Source organism: Echinops telfairi, unplaced genomic scaffold, assembly GCF_000313985.2.
Source record: "Echinops telfairi isolate 266 unplaced genomic scaffold, ASM31398v2 ScPeMD7_14;HRSCAF=57, whole genome shotgun sequence".
Taxonomy (NCBI): domain Eukaryota; kingdom Metazoa; phylum Chordata; class Mammalia; order Afrosoricida; family Tenrecidae; genus Echinops; species Echinops telfairi.
Window position 1 is genome coordinate 682,350 of NW_022103911.1, and position 10,792 is coordinate 693,141.

General features: G+C 40.2%; 1 pseudogene; it reads right to left on the minus strand.

The window, feature by feature from the left end:
• Nucleotides 1–2,838: 2,838 nt before the first annotated feature.
• On the minus strand, nucleotides 2,839–3,967 carry LOC101639773 (annotated as a pseudogene).
• Nucleotides 3,968–10,792: the final 6,825 nt, after the last annotated feature.

Sequence of the window (10,792 nt, forward strand, 5' to 3'; positions counted from 1 at the left end):
AGTTTACATTCTGACTCCCAAGTTAAATTTCCACTCAGATGTTGTCTGCTGTGTTTCTACTAGTCCTTTGTAAATTTTAACTAGAGACTAAGTTTGCTCAAATAAGGCAGACTGCAAATGTCACAGAAAACGAGCACCTGACAGAATGCTTCCTTAACCAACTCTCAAGAGGCAATACCTTTAAAATATAAATTTATTGGAAATGGTTAAGCTTATAGTTTAAAAAACTTCTCCCTTCCCTATCTGCCAGAGAGCACAAATCCTTTGTATATGATCCCCTTTAAATCCCTTAATGTTCTCCGTACAAACAGAACATTGAAACATCTTGCACGAATGTCTGTAAGACTCCCCATTTTAGAATGATTCTAATAAGACAATGTATATCAATCTGTGGATAGTGAAGTATAGGTAATCCTTAATTTCCAAAGTATTGGAGTAACCATGAACTTTTCTTATGACTGATTTGTTTATTTGCTTGCTTGCTTGTTTTGTGCAAATATTTGTTGTGTGGCATAGTAGTTAAGCATTTCGATGTTGACCTTTAGTGGTTCACACCCTCCAACAGTTCTGTGGAACAAAGATGTGGCCATCTGCTCCCATAACTACTAGAACCTTGGAAACCATGTGGAAGAACTTGCTTGCTTTTTGCTGGGTCTGACACCTGCATCTAACTAACTTATTGACCTTTAGTTCTCTGGATTTGAGTCAAAGTGTATCTAATTCCTGCTGATCCTGAGGATTGTCAGCAGCCTACCATCTGACTTGCTGATCTTGGATTCATTCACCTTTGTAACCATAAATCTTCCTGATGGTCTTCGGTTCACCAATCCCCAATGGTATGTGAGCCAGGAGAAGCATCCAACCTAACATCTGACCCATGAACTTAGAATTTGCACAGGCTTAGAATTTCCCCAGGCTTGGAACTTGCCTGCTTTTACAACTGGGTGAGCCATTTTATTGATATAAATCTCTCTCTGCACTCCACGCCTCTCTAGTTCTCTTCCCCGTCTATCTCTCTGCCCGTTGTTATGTTGTTGCTAGGTGCCACTGAGTTGGTTTCCACCCATCGGGATTCTATACACAATAGAAGGAAACTGCTTATAATCGTTCCGATGGTTGAGCCACTGTTGCCGCCACTGTGTCCGTTCATCTCCTTGAAGGCCTCTGACTCTTGTTTACGGAGGCTTTCCTTTTCCAAGTATGCTGTCCTTCTCCAGGGACTGGTCTCTCTTGGTGGGTATCTCCAAAGTATGTAAGATGAAGTCTCACCATCCTCGCCTTTAAGGAGCACTATGGCCTCAGTTCTTCTAAGACAGATATGTTTGTCCTTCTAGCAATCCATGGTATTTTCAATGTTCTTCTCCAGCACAATTAAAATGGATCAGTTCTTCTTTGGTCTCCCTTATTTAATGTCCAAGGTTCACATGCATACGTGGCAATAGAAAACACCATGACTTGAGTCAGGAACACTTTAGTCCTTGAGATAGTTAGTTTATTGTGCCAGCCTGGCAATAGACACACGTGGGATTAATTGAAGGGCAGAGAGATGAGTGGCTCGGCGAGCCTTGCCTTTCTTGTCTCTCGCTCTTTGATCATTGCACCATTGTGCAGCAGCCTTGCTTGTTCTTGCCTCAATTTGCAAACTACACTACCTGTGGGACACCGAACTTGTGGACTGTGTCACTGTAATTTGAGGTCCCTTTAAGACTTGCTTTGCCACACAATTGGAATTTACATCTCTTGAGCTGGGGACTGACTGCTGGTGACCTGGCTGACTGTTGGTGACCTGCTTTGCTGTTTGCTGCCTGTGCCAGGATAGCCTGACTCTCTCTACAGAGGACTACCTGGCGGCCCTCAAGACTGCCAGTGTCTCACAACTCTCCAACATGTTTGAATTATACTGAGCCATATGTACTGTTTTATAATTTAACTGTTTATTTCTTGTGTTATATATCTATTTTTATAACTGCTTTATAATTTAACTGTTTATTTCTTGTGTTATCTATCTATCTATCTATCTATCTATCTATCTATCTATCTATCTATCTATCTATCATCTATAATTATTAGCAATCTGGTTTTGTCTCTCTAGAGAACCCTGTCTAACACAGTCCTCAAAGTAACATTTTTTCCTTTTGTTGGAAAATGTACTAAAATTTAATCATCCATTAAAGCTATAATTTAATCTGACAGTAAAACACAAGAGGCAATATAAGAGTGGGTTTCAGCTTTGAAAGCCATAGAAGTTAGTTATCCCAGGTTTTATTCCCTATTAAAGAACCATTTTTCCAAAGCATTATGCACAATTTTAATTAAAATATAATGACAGAATGTTTCAAATTTTTTAAATATGAAATGAAATCAATGACTCAAAAAAGTTATCTGCTGCAGTGAGTTTGAGAGGAAATTACCATAACCTATATCATTACAGATAAAAAGTGTAATAGTTCAAACTCTTTAGTGCTTAACAGGGAGATATCATGACAGAAAGGTCAATATGAAATCATTTGATTCTAGGAGCAATATTTAACACTTGGAATGCATCCATTCTCTTTTGTATAATCAGAGTAGAGTCAAACATATTTATTTCTGCCCCTGTTTTAACTACTATTGCAAAGGAAAATATCATTGTCTTATTTTCCAAGAGATATACACAGAGAATTTTTTCCTGCAGGGAACTTATGCAAAGCAGTATGAAATTTAAAATCTTTACATAATATATAAAACAGGAGAAGCCTCTTCAGATTTTTTTTTTAAGTCTGGAAGGTTGGCAGCTTCCAATTAGGTAAACTGTTCTTTATTCCTGTATCTGCCTCAGAGCTACTGCTTACTGTAGGTCTAAAGAAGCAGGCATGATTTATTTTTAGGCTTCTTCGTTTCCACTGGTATGTGACGATTTATCTGTCTGACCAGCTCATAAAGTATCTCATTAAAAAGGAACAGTTACACCGATGTCTTGCCAAATTTTGACCCCGTTCTTTGCCAACTCTAGCTCATCTTCCAGGTCACATTTATTGCCAACCAAAATCATTGGAATATCTTCTGTAACCTCAGCCCATAAAACCTGTTCTCTGAGGTCTTCTCTCAAGCCATTAAATGTAGTCTGAGCTGTATCAAATGTAGTGCAAACTCTTGATATACAAATCTCTCATTGCTGTCAATTGTTCTGTCCCAACCCTGCTGTGTCCAGGATTTTGAGCATACACTGTTGGCAGTTTTCTTCAATTTGCTTTCTGAAGAAATCTTCTATTGTTGGGTCATATTTTTCAACAACAAAAAAATACCCTAAACAGTAAGACATGAAAAAATAATAACAATTTATAAATTATCAAGGGTTCGTGAGGTAAGGAGGGGATGGGAGGGAGGGGGAAAAATGAGGAGCTGATACCAAGGGCTCAAGTAGAAAGAAAATGTTTTGAGAATGATGAAGGAACCAATGTACAAATGTGCTTGACACAATGGATGGATGTATATATTGTGATGAGAGCTTTATGAGCCCCTCAATATTTTTTTTTTAAAATACCCTAAACAAACTGAACTGTCAGGGTAGACTTCCCCATGCCTCCTGAGTTTAGGACACTAGCTTGTACTGATGCATGCCCGCCCCCACCCAGTCTGGCCCCTCCTCCACTAACTCCTCCTCATCCCTCCTGTTGGCCAGGGTTGGGGGCAAAGCTGTCTACTTGGGCAAGTTGGACAGGACCTTCACCTCCCACGGTTGAGGCAAAGGCCCCAGGGGGAGGTGCCGATAGCTCAGGAAGCTGACGCACTTGATATGGCCTTCACCTAAGCTAAAGAAGACACTTTCCCCTCGTTCCCTGGGAAACCACCGAAGCACAGCATTCTGCAGAACATCAGCTAGTCTCCTAATTCCTGGCTCCCTCCTCCCCTTGAGCACGCGATAATGTCCCTTAGGCAGCTCTGCCTGTAAAATAACGTGCCAGAGTTGCTGGGAAGTCCTCTCCATCATTGGGGTAAAAGGCTCCACTGGTCTCAGCTTCATGTGTTCTGTCTTTTGTCTTTCGTTCACCCCCCCACCTCCCTCCCCGTGTTCCAGGAACTGCGCAGGTTGAGGCTTTTCGACTCTTGCTTTGGCTTTTGTGGGATACAGAAAGCTTTCTCCCAAGTTGCCTCCCCCAAATATATGCCAAACCTGGCTGCATGCTACACATGGCAAATGACTGTACACTTGGAGGTCAACAAAAGTAGGTCAGAGGTTATTCTCCCTAAGGGTTATCCATCATCTAGAGCAACCGGACTGTTTAGTCTGTCTCTACTCCCTTCTGATAAGGATACTGAGAAGTAGACTGTTTCCCTGAAGGAGAGCCCAGGGAGGTCAAGCCCATTCAAGGATGACACAGGTTAGGCTGCCATATTGAGTCTACGCTCTGCCCTTCTTGTCACATGTAAACCCCTAGTCCCTCCTCTTCCTATAGCGTGTACACCCCTAGCTCATCCCCTTCCTGTGATGTATATGCCTATAGTACAACCCCTTCCTGTGACATATGTCTTTACCAGTAATCAGGGGGCTTGCATGCCCCCCCAAAGATATATAAGCCGTGGTTAGTAATAAATCTCTATTGTTCTCTCCTGTCCTCTCTGCCCATGCTGTGTGTGGACCTGGCTGGTGAGTTCATGGCCATCCAGGAAGTGAGCATGCTACCATGAAATGTGTCTGACTCTCATTTTACTCTCTCTCCAATCTCTCTTATTCTCTGTGACTTTACTATAATCTATAATGTATTTTAACCATACAATTGAGCCTACCGAACCCAGGATTAGTTGTGAAGGGCTGACTTCCCCCACAGGCTTTGCTTTTCCTTGCTTTTCGATACTCTAAAGATGTCTTGTGCAATAGACTTACCTAATGCAACTTGTCTTTTGATCTCTTGACTGCTGCTTCCATGAACAATGATTGTGGGTCCAAGCAAGATAATATACTCGACAATTTTGAGCTTTTCTTCTTTTATCATAGTACTTATTAATCCAGTTGTGAGGATATTGATCTTCTTTACATTGAGTTGTAATCCATACTGAAGGCTACAATCCTTGATCTTCATCAGCAAGTGCTTCAAGTCCTCCTCACTTTCAGCAAGCAAGGTTGGGTCATCTGCATATTGAAGGTTATTAATAAGCCTGCCTCCACTCCTGATGCCATATTCTTCTTCATAGATTTGAACTTCTCTGATGATTTGATCAGCATATAGATTGAACAAATATGGTCAGAGGATATAACCCTGACTCCCACCTTGTCTAATTTTAAATCGTATCGTATTTCCTTGTTCTGTTTACACAACTGCCTCTAGATACATGTAGAAGTTCCACAGGAGCACAATGAAGTGTGCTGATGTTTCCCAATGAAATTCTTAGTTCAGTCCTTGCTAGCCTTACAAAAATGAGCAGGTGCATTGTCATGATGGAAAATGATTTTCAGTGCACCTTTTCTGACCTTTTTTCTCACCAATGCAGGTTTCCACTTCCATTTAAGAAAACCTTCTTCCCAATAAGGCCCCATGATCATCCTGTGTCATGCAGGAAAGTCTATCAGGATCACCCCTTTGGAATCCTCAAAACTGGTCACCACCACCTTCTGAGCTGACCTCTCTGCCTTGAGCTCCCCGGCCCAGCCGATCCTCGCCGAAGCCACTGTTAGGTTGCACTTTTCCTCGAAGACACCGAATACAACCAACACAACTGTAGTACTAAGAGAATTTGTTGGCAGTCATGCACTGATCTCAGGGACACGTTTAAACACATTTGTGCGTGAATAGGTGCCCTAGTAGCAGTATTTTTACTTACCCTCCTACTCCTATGAGACTTTTAAGGGAGAAGTCCAAGCTTCACTGAAGGCATTGGTGAAAGAAAGAAAAGAAGACTACGGAAATGTACAGAATGCAAACTGATGTTTCAACAAGTGGAAAGATACTTGAAGCATTCACTCTTCTACGGTGAGACCCTTGGCAAATGGCTGCCGGGTCAAACAACAGGAAAAGATCCACATGTGTGCCGATTCCAAAGAAAAGTAGTGCAAACAGAAGGCACAAATGATCAAATGGTATCATGATTTTCACACGTGCGAACAGTTTTGCTGAAGATCTTGTTGCAGCGGTACGTCGACCGGCAATTGCCAGAAATCCAATTCAAATTAAGAAGAGGACGTGAAACAAAGGATTTCACTTAGGGCATCAGATGGATTTGACTGAAAGTTGAACTTTACGTGTATTTATTGAATATGCAGAGACATACAATGATGTGGATCATACCAAATTATGGAAAACATTGCAAACAACAGGAATTCAGGAATACTTCATTGTGCTCAAACGGATCTTGCACATAGACTAAGAGTAGTCATTTGAGCAGAACAAGGGAGTACTGTGTGGTTTACAATTAGGAATGGTGTGCATCAAGGTTGTACATTTCAATATGCTTATATAAACTGCATGCTTAGCACATAATCCAAGAAATTGGGTTATATGAAGAAAAAGGCAGCATCAAGATGGGAGGAAGGCTCTGGAACAATCTGATATGCAGATGCCACCGCATGGCTTGGTGAAAGTAGAGAACTTGAAGCACTTCTTGATGAATATAAGCCCACTGAGTTCTGACTCACAGTGACCCTGTAGGACGGAATGGAACTGCTCTCGTGGCTTGCTGAGACTAAATATTTATGAGAAGGGCAGCCTCATCTTTCTCCCGAGGATAAACATGCCAACAAAAGTCTGGAAACATACACACCAAACAGAGAAAACAAAGGTTTCATTTTATCTGAGGGAAAGAGAACAGTAACTGGGGTGGAGGGTGGGGTCCTAAAGATACTCTAGTCATTATCTGTAATGCTTTAATTGTTCACAGAGATACTGTATTAATGTATTACTTCACTAACTAAAAGTTAGTGATGAAAAGAATGACATCAAGTCCTATTTAAGTTGTTGATAAGAATGTTCAACAGGAAAATATGTTTTACTGACTGGCTAAATAAGCAAGAACACATCCACAGATGCCCCAGTGGTGTAGGGGGCTACATGTTGGGCTATTAACTACAAGGTCAGCAGTTTAAACCCACTAATTGCTGCTCCTGGGAAGAGAGATGAGGTTTTCTGCTTCCATAAAGATTTACAGCCTTAGAAACTCATGGGAGCAGTTCTACTCTGCCCACAGGTTCTCAATGAGTCAGAATTGACTCTACGGCATTGAGTTTTGTTTTGTTATTGCATCCATATAATAGAGTATCACTCAGCAATCAAAATTAATGTGCTCTAAATGGATGTGAAGGAGCATAGAAGTAGTGGAAACCCAAAACCCACCTGTAAGTTAATTGACAGTCCCTCACAGAAAGAATGATAAATTCAGGGTGTGGTATAGCACTGATGAACCACATAACTATCCTCTAGTTCTTTAATATTCCCTCTCCTTACTATTATGGTTTTTATTTGTTTTATTTCATTAATCATGTTAGATTTGCATATGTTCATCTGTATATTTAAGATCATTTGGCACATGAAAGTTAAGATAGATAACCCTTCTGAAACAGTAACAGGAGTGATGGTTCCCTGAGGGTGTGTGAAGAGAAGTGGGGAGGGGGAAATGGGGAACTGATGTGTTAGCTAGGGTTCACTAGAGAAACAAATCCAGAACACTCAAATGTGTATAAGAAAGAGCTTTATATATAAGAGCAATTGAATACTGAGAAAACATCCCAGCCCAGATCAAGCCCTTAAGTCCAATATTAGCCTATATGTCTGATACCAATATATAAATTCCTCTTCAGTCTCACAGAACACATGAAATGATGCTGAATGCAGGAGAAGATCACAGGCCAGTGGGTGGAAAGTCTTGTGGATCCAGTAGCGGTGGAAGCATCTCAGCACTGGCATGGGTCTCCACAAGGCTTCTCCAGCACCAGGGCTCTAGCATGGCTCCATGTGTCTTATCATCAGGAATACCAAGCAGAGAGTGTGTCTGTCCTGCCTCCAGCATGCTATTTTTCTCTGTAGTGCCTCCAAATGAGGTCATTAAGCAGCAACCTGATTGACAGGATAAACTCCACCCCTTCACTCTTCATAGTCTTAAGGTGGCACCAGATTATGTAACGACCACAGTTGATGACTGCAAACCTCACTCTATGGGACCAAACCTCAGAATTGTATGTTAATGAATAGGTAGTTTATGTAAGATATGGGGGAAAAAACTATTATAAAAAAAAAATAAGGGTTCCTGGGGGTTATGGTTGGGGAGGAAGGGGACAAAGGGGAGCTGATATCAAGGAGTTCAAGAAGAAAGAAAATGTTTCGAGACAGATTGTGGTAGGAATTGTATAATACTGCCTGATGTGACTGGATGGTGGAATGTTACACTATCTGTAAGAGCTCCCAATATAATGTTTAAAAATAACAATAATTATTATCATTTTCATAATACCCTTTCAGGGATAATAAGCTGCTGATACCTTGGTGTTTAGCCCTATACACGCATACATACATATTTCCATTATGTAAAAATAAAACAAGATAAACAATAATTAGAATAACTCCGCTATTTTGTCTACATTTTATTTGATAATACATCTATACTATCTATCATTAGGTAAGTTTACATAGCATGATAATTCATGGCTTCTTTGTAATCTGTCATATGGATATACTGTAGCATATTTAGACAGTTCCCTACTATGTGATTTTTGGATTGTTTCTGTATTTTTATGACCTATTTTAATACAATTAAACATAAATAGATATTTATTGAAATCCTGAAAAAAAACAAAAGTATAACCAACTTATGAGAAGACATGGAGGAAACCAGTCTGGAAAAGCTACATATGGATTCCAACACTGCTCCATTCTGAACAAGGCCAACTATAGAGACCACAAAAAGATAACTGACTGCAAGAGGCCCATGGGGTAGAGCAGAAGCAGGAACAGGTGCAGTGCTGAGAATTTTTAGGGCAGTAGAGCTATTCTGTATGATATCATAATGGAGGATGCATGGCATTATGCATCTGTCAAAACATAGGACTGCATAGCAATCGGCCAGAGGTGATCTCAAAAAATGGTGTGCTAACCACTTGACGCTGCCATTCCAAACCACAAAATCATGCAAAATAAGAGGTTCAAGTCTTGTGGTCCATTTGAAGGTCACAAATGGTCAAGTGTATGAATATCCAAAAAGCCACCAAGTAAATATCTGAAGGAGGTCACGCTGCAGAAACCATGTGTGCCGTTCTGATGTTACAATGGTGGCACGGGTAGGGATGTTCAGTGGGGCTGGAAAAGAGTCAGTGGTCCAAAGACAGCGCTGAATTTTTTCTGCACATGCTAAAAAAGGCCAAGAGTAATGCTGCACGTATAGCCTTAAAATATGAAGATTCTCTAGTTATTGAACAAACCCAGGTGAACAAAGCTTGCCAAGCTTATGGAACTCGTGGATGGATTAACTTTTTTAATCACTAACCATAAAGAATGTTGCACAGAAGAAAAATATATTCTGGAAGAAACAAAAAATATATTTTAAGCTCAGGAGTAAAGTAAGTTTAAAGTAAAAGCAAATAAAAATAAAGCTAAAGAAGAAACAACAAAAGAGAATGAACCCTAATGGAAACTATAGATTTTAAGCTCATAATAATGTACCAATCTAAAAAAACAATAATGTACCTATCTTAGCACATCAAGTATAAGAAGTACACCACATGAATACAAGGTGTTTTTTATTTTTTAAACATTTTATTAGGGGCTTGTACAACACTGATCACAATCCATACATCCATCCATTGTGTCAAGCACTTTTATACATTTGTTTCCATCATCCTTCTCAAGATGGATTCTCTTTCTATTTGAGCCCTTGGTATCGGCTCCTCATTTTTCCCCTCCCTCCTTCATGAATCCTTGATAATTTATAATTATTATTTTTTCATGTCTTAAACTGACTGATGTCTACCTTCACCCAACTTTCTGTTGTCCACTGCCCTGGGAGGGGTTTATAGTAGATCATTGTGATAGGTTCCCCCTTTCTCCCCCCACCTTCCCTTTCCCCTCTTGGTATGGCTACTCACAATACTGGCCCTGAGAGATTTTTCTGTCCTGGATTCCTTGTGTTTTCAGCTCTTATCTGTACCGATGTACATGCTTTGGTCTGGCCAGATTTGTAAGGTAGAATTGGGGTCATGATAGTCGGGGGGAGGAAGCATGAAAGAGCTACAGGAAAATTGTATGTTTCAATGGTGCTATAATGCACCCTGACTGGCTCATCTCTTTCTTGTGACCCTTCTGTAAGGGGCTGTCCAATTGTCTGCAAGGGGTTAATAGTAGGACAAACTACATATGCAAGGGGGAGAGGAGAAAAATGAGTATGAACTGGACTTTCTGCACAATTTTTCTCTAAACCTAAAACTACTCTAACAAATACTCTATTTGAAAGGTGAACTTTTGCTAATGTTTAGAAATGCTTTTTCATTGAAAAGAACTAACAAATTTTCAAAAGATAATCCAATTGCAAAAAAGCAGTTTCATGAGAAAGTCCAGGATCATTTTCCTATTTGAGAGTTCTTGCTATGCATTTGTGAACATTTGGAAAATGTACGCCAAATCAATCCATGCTCGCTCTTGTACCATCATGCCTTCATCTTTTCCCAGTCAAACACAATATATATTTGTCTCCCCTCTAATACGGAGCTGAAAAGAAAAACACCTGATAGCCCAACATGGAAGAGCAAGGCTAAAAGTGGTAAGAGTTGGGGAGGGTGGATTTAGCACAGTGCAATTGTCAAAGATTTTATCAAAGATTTGTGGATTTATCAAAG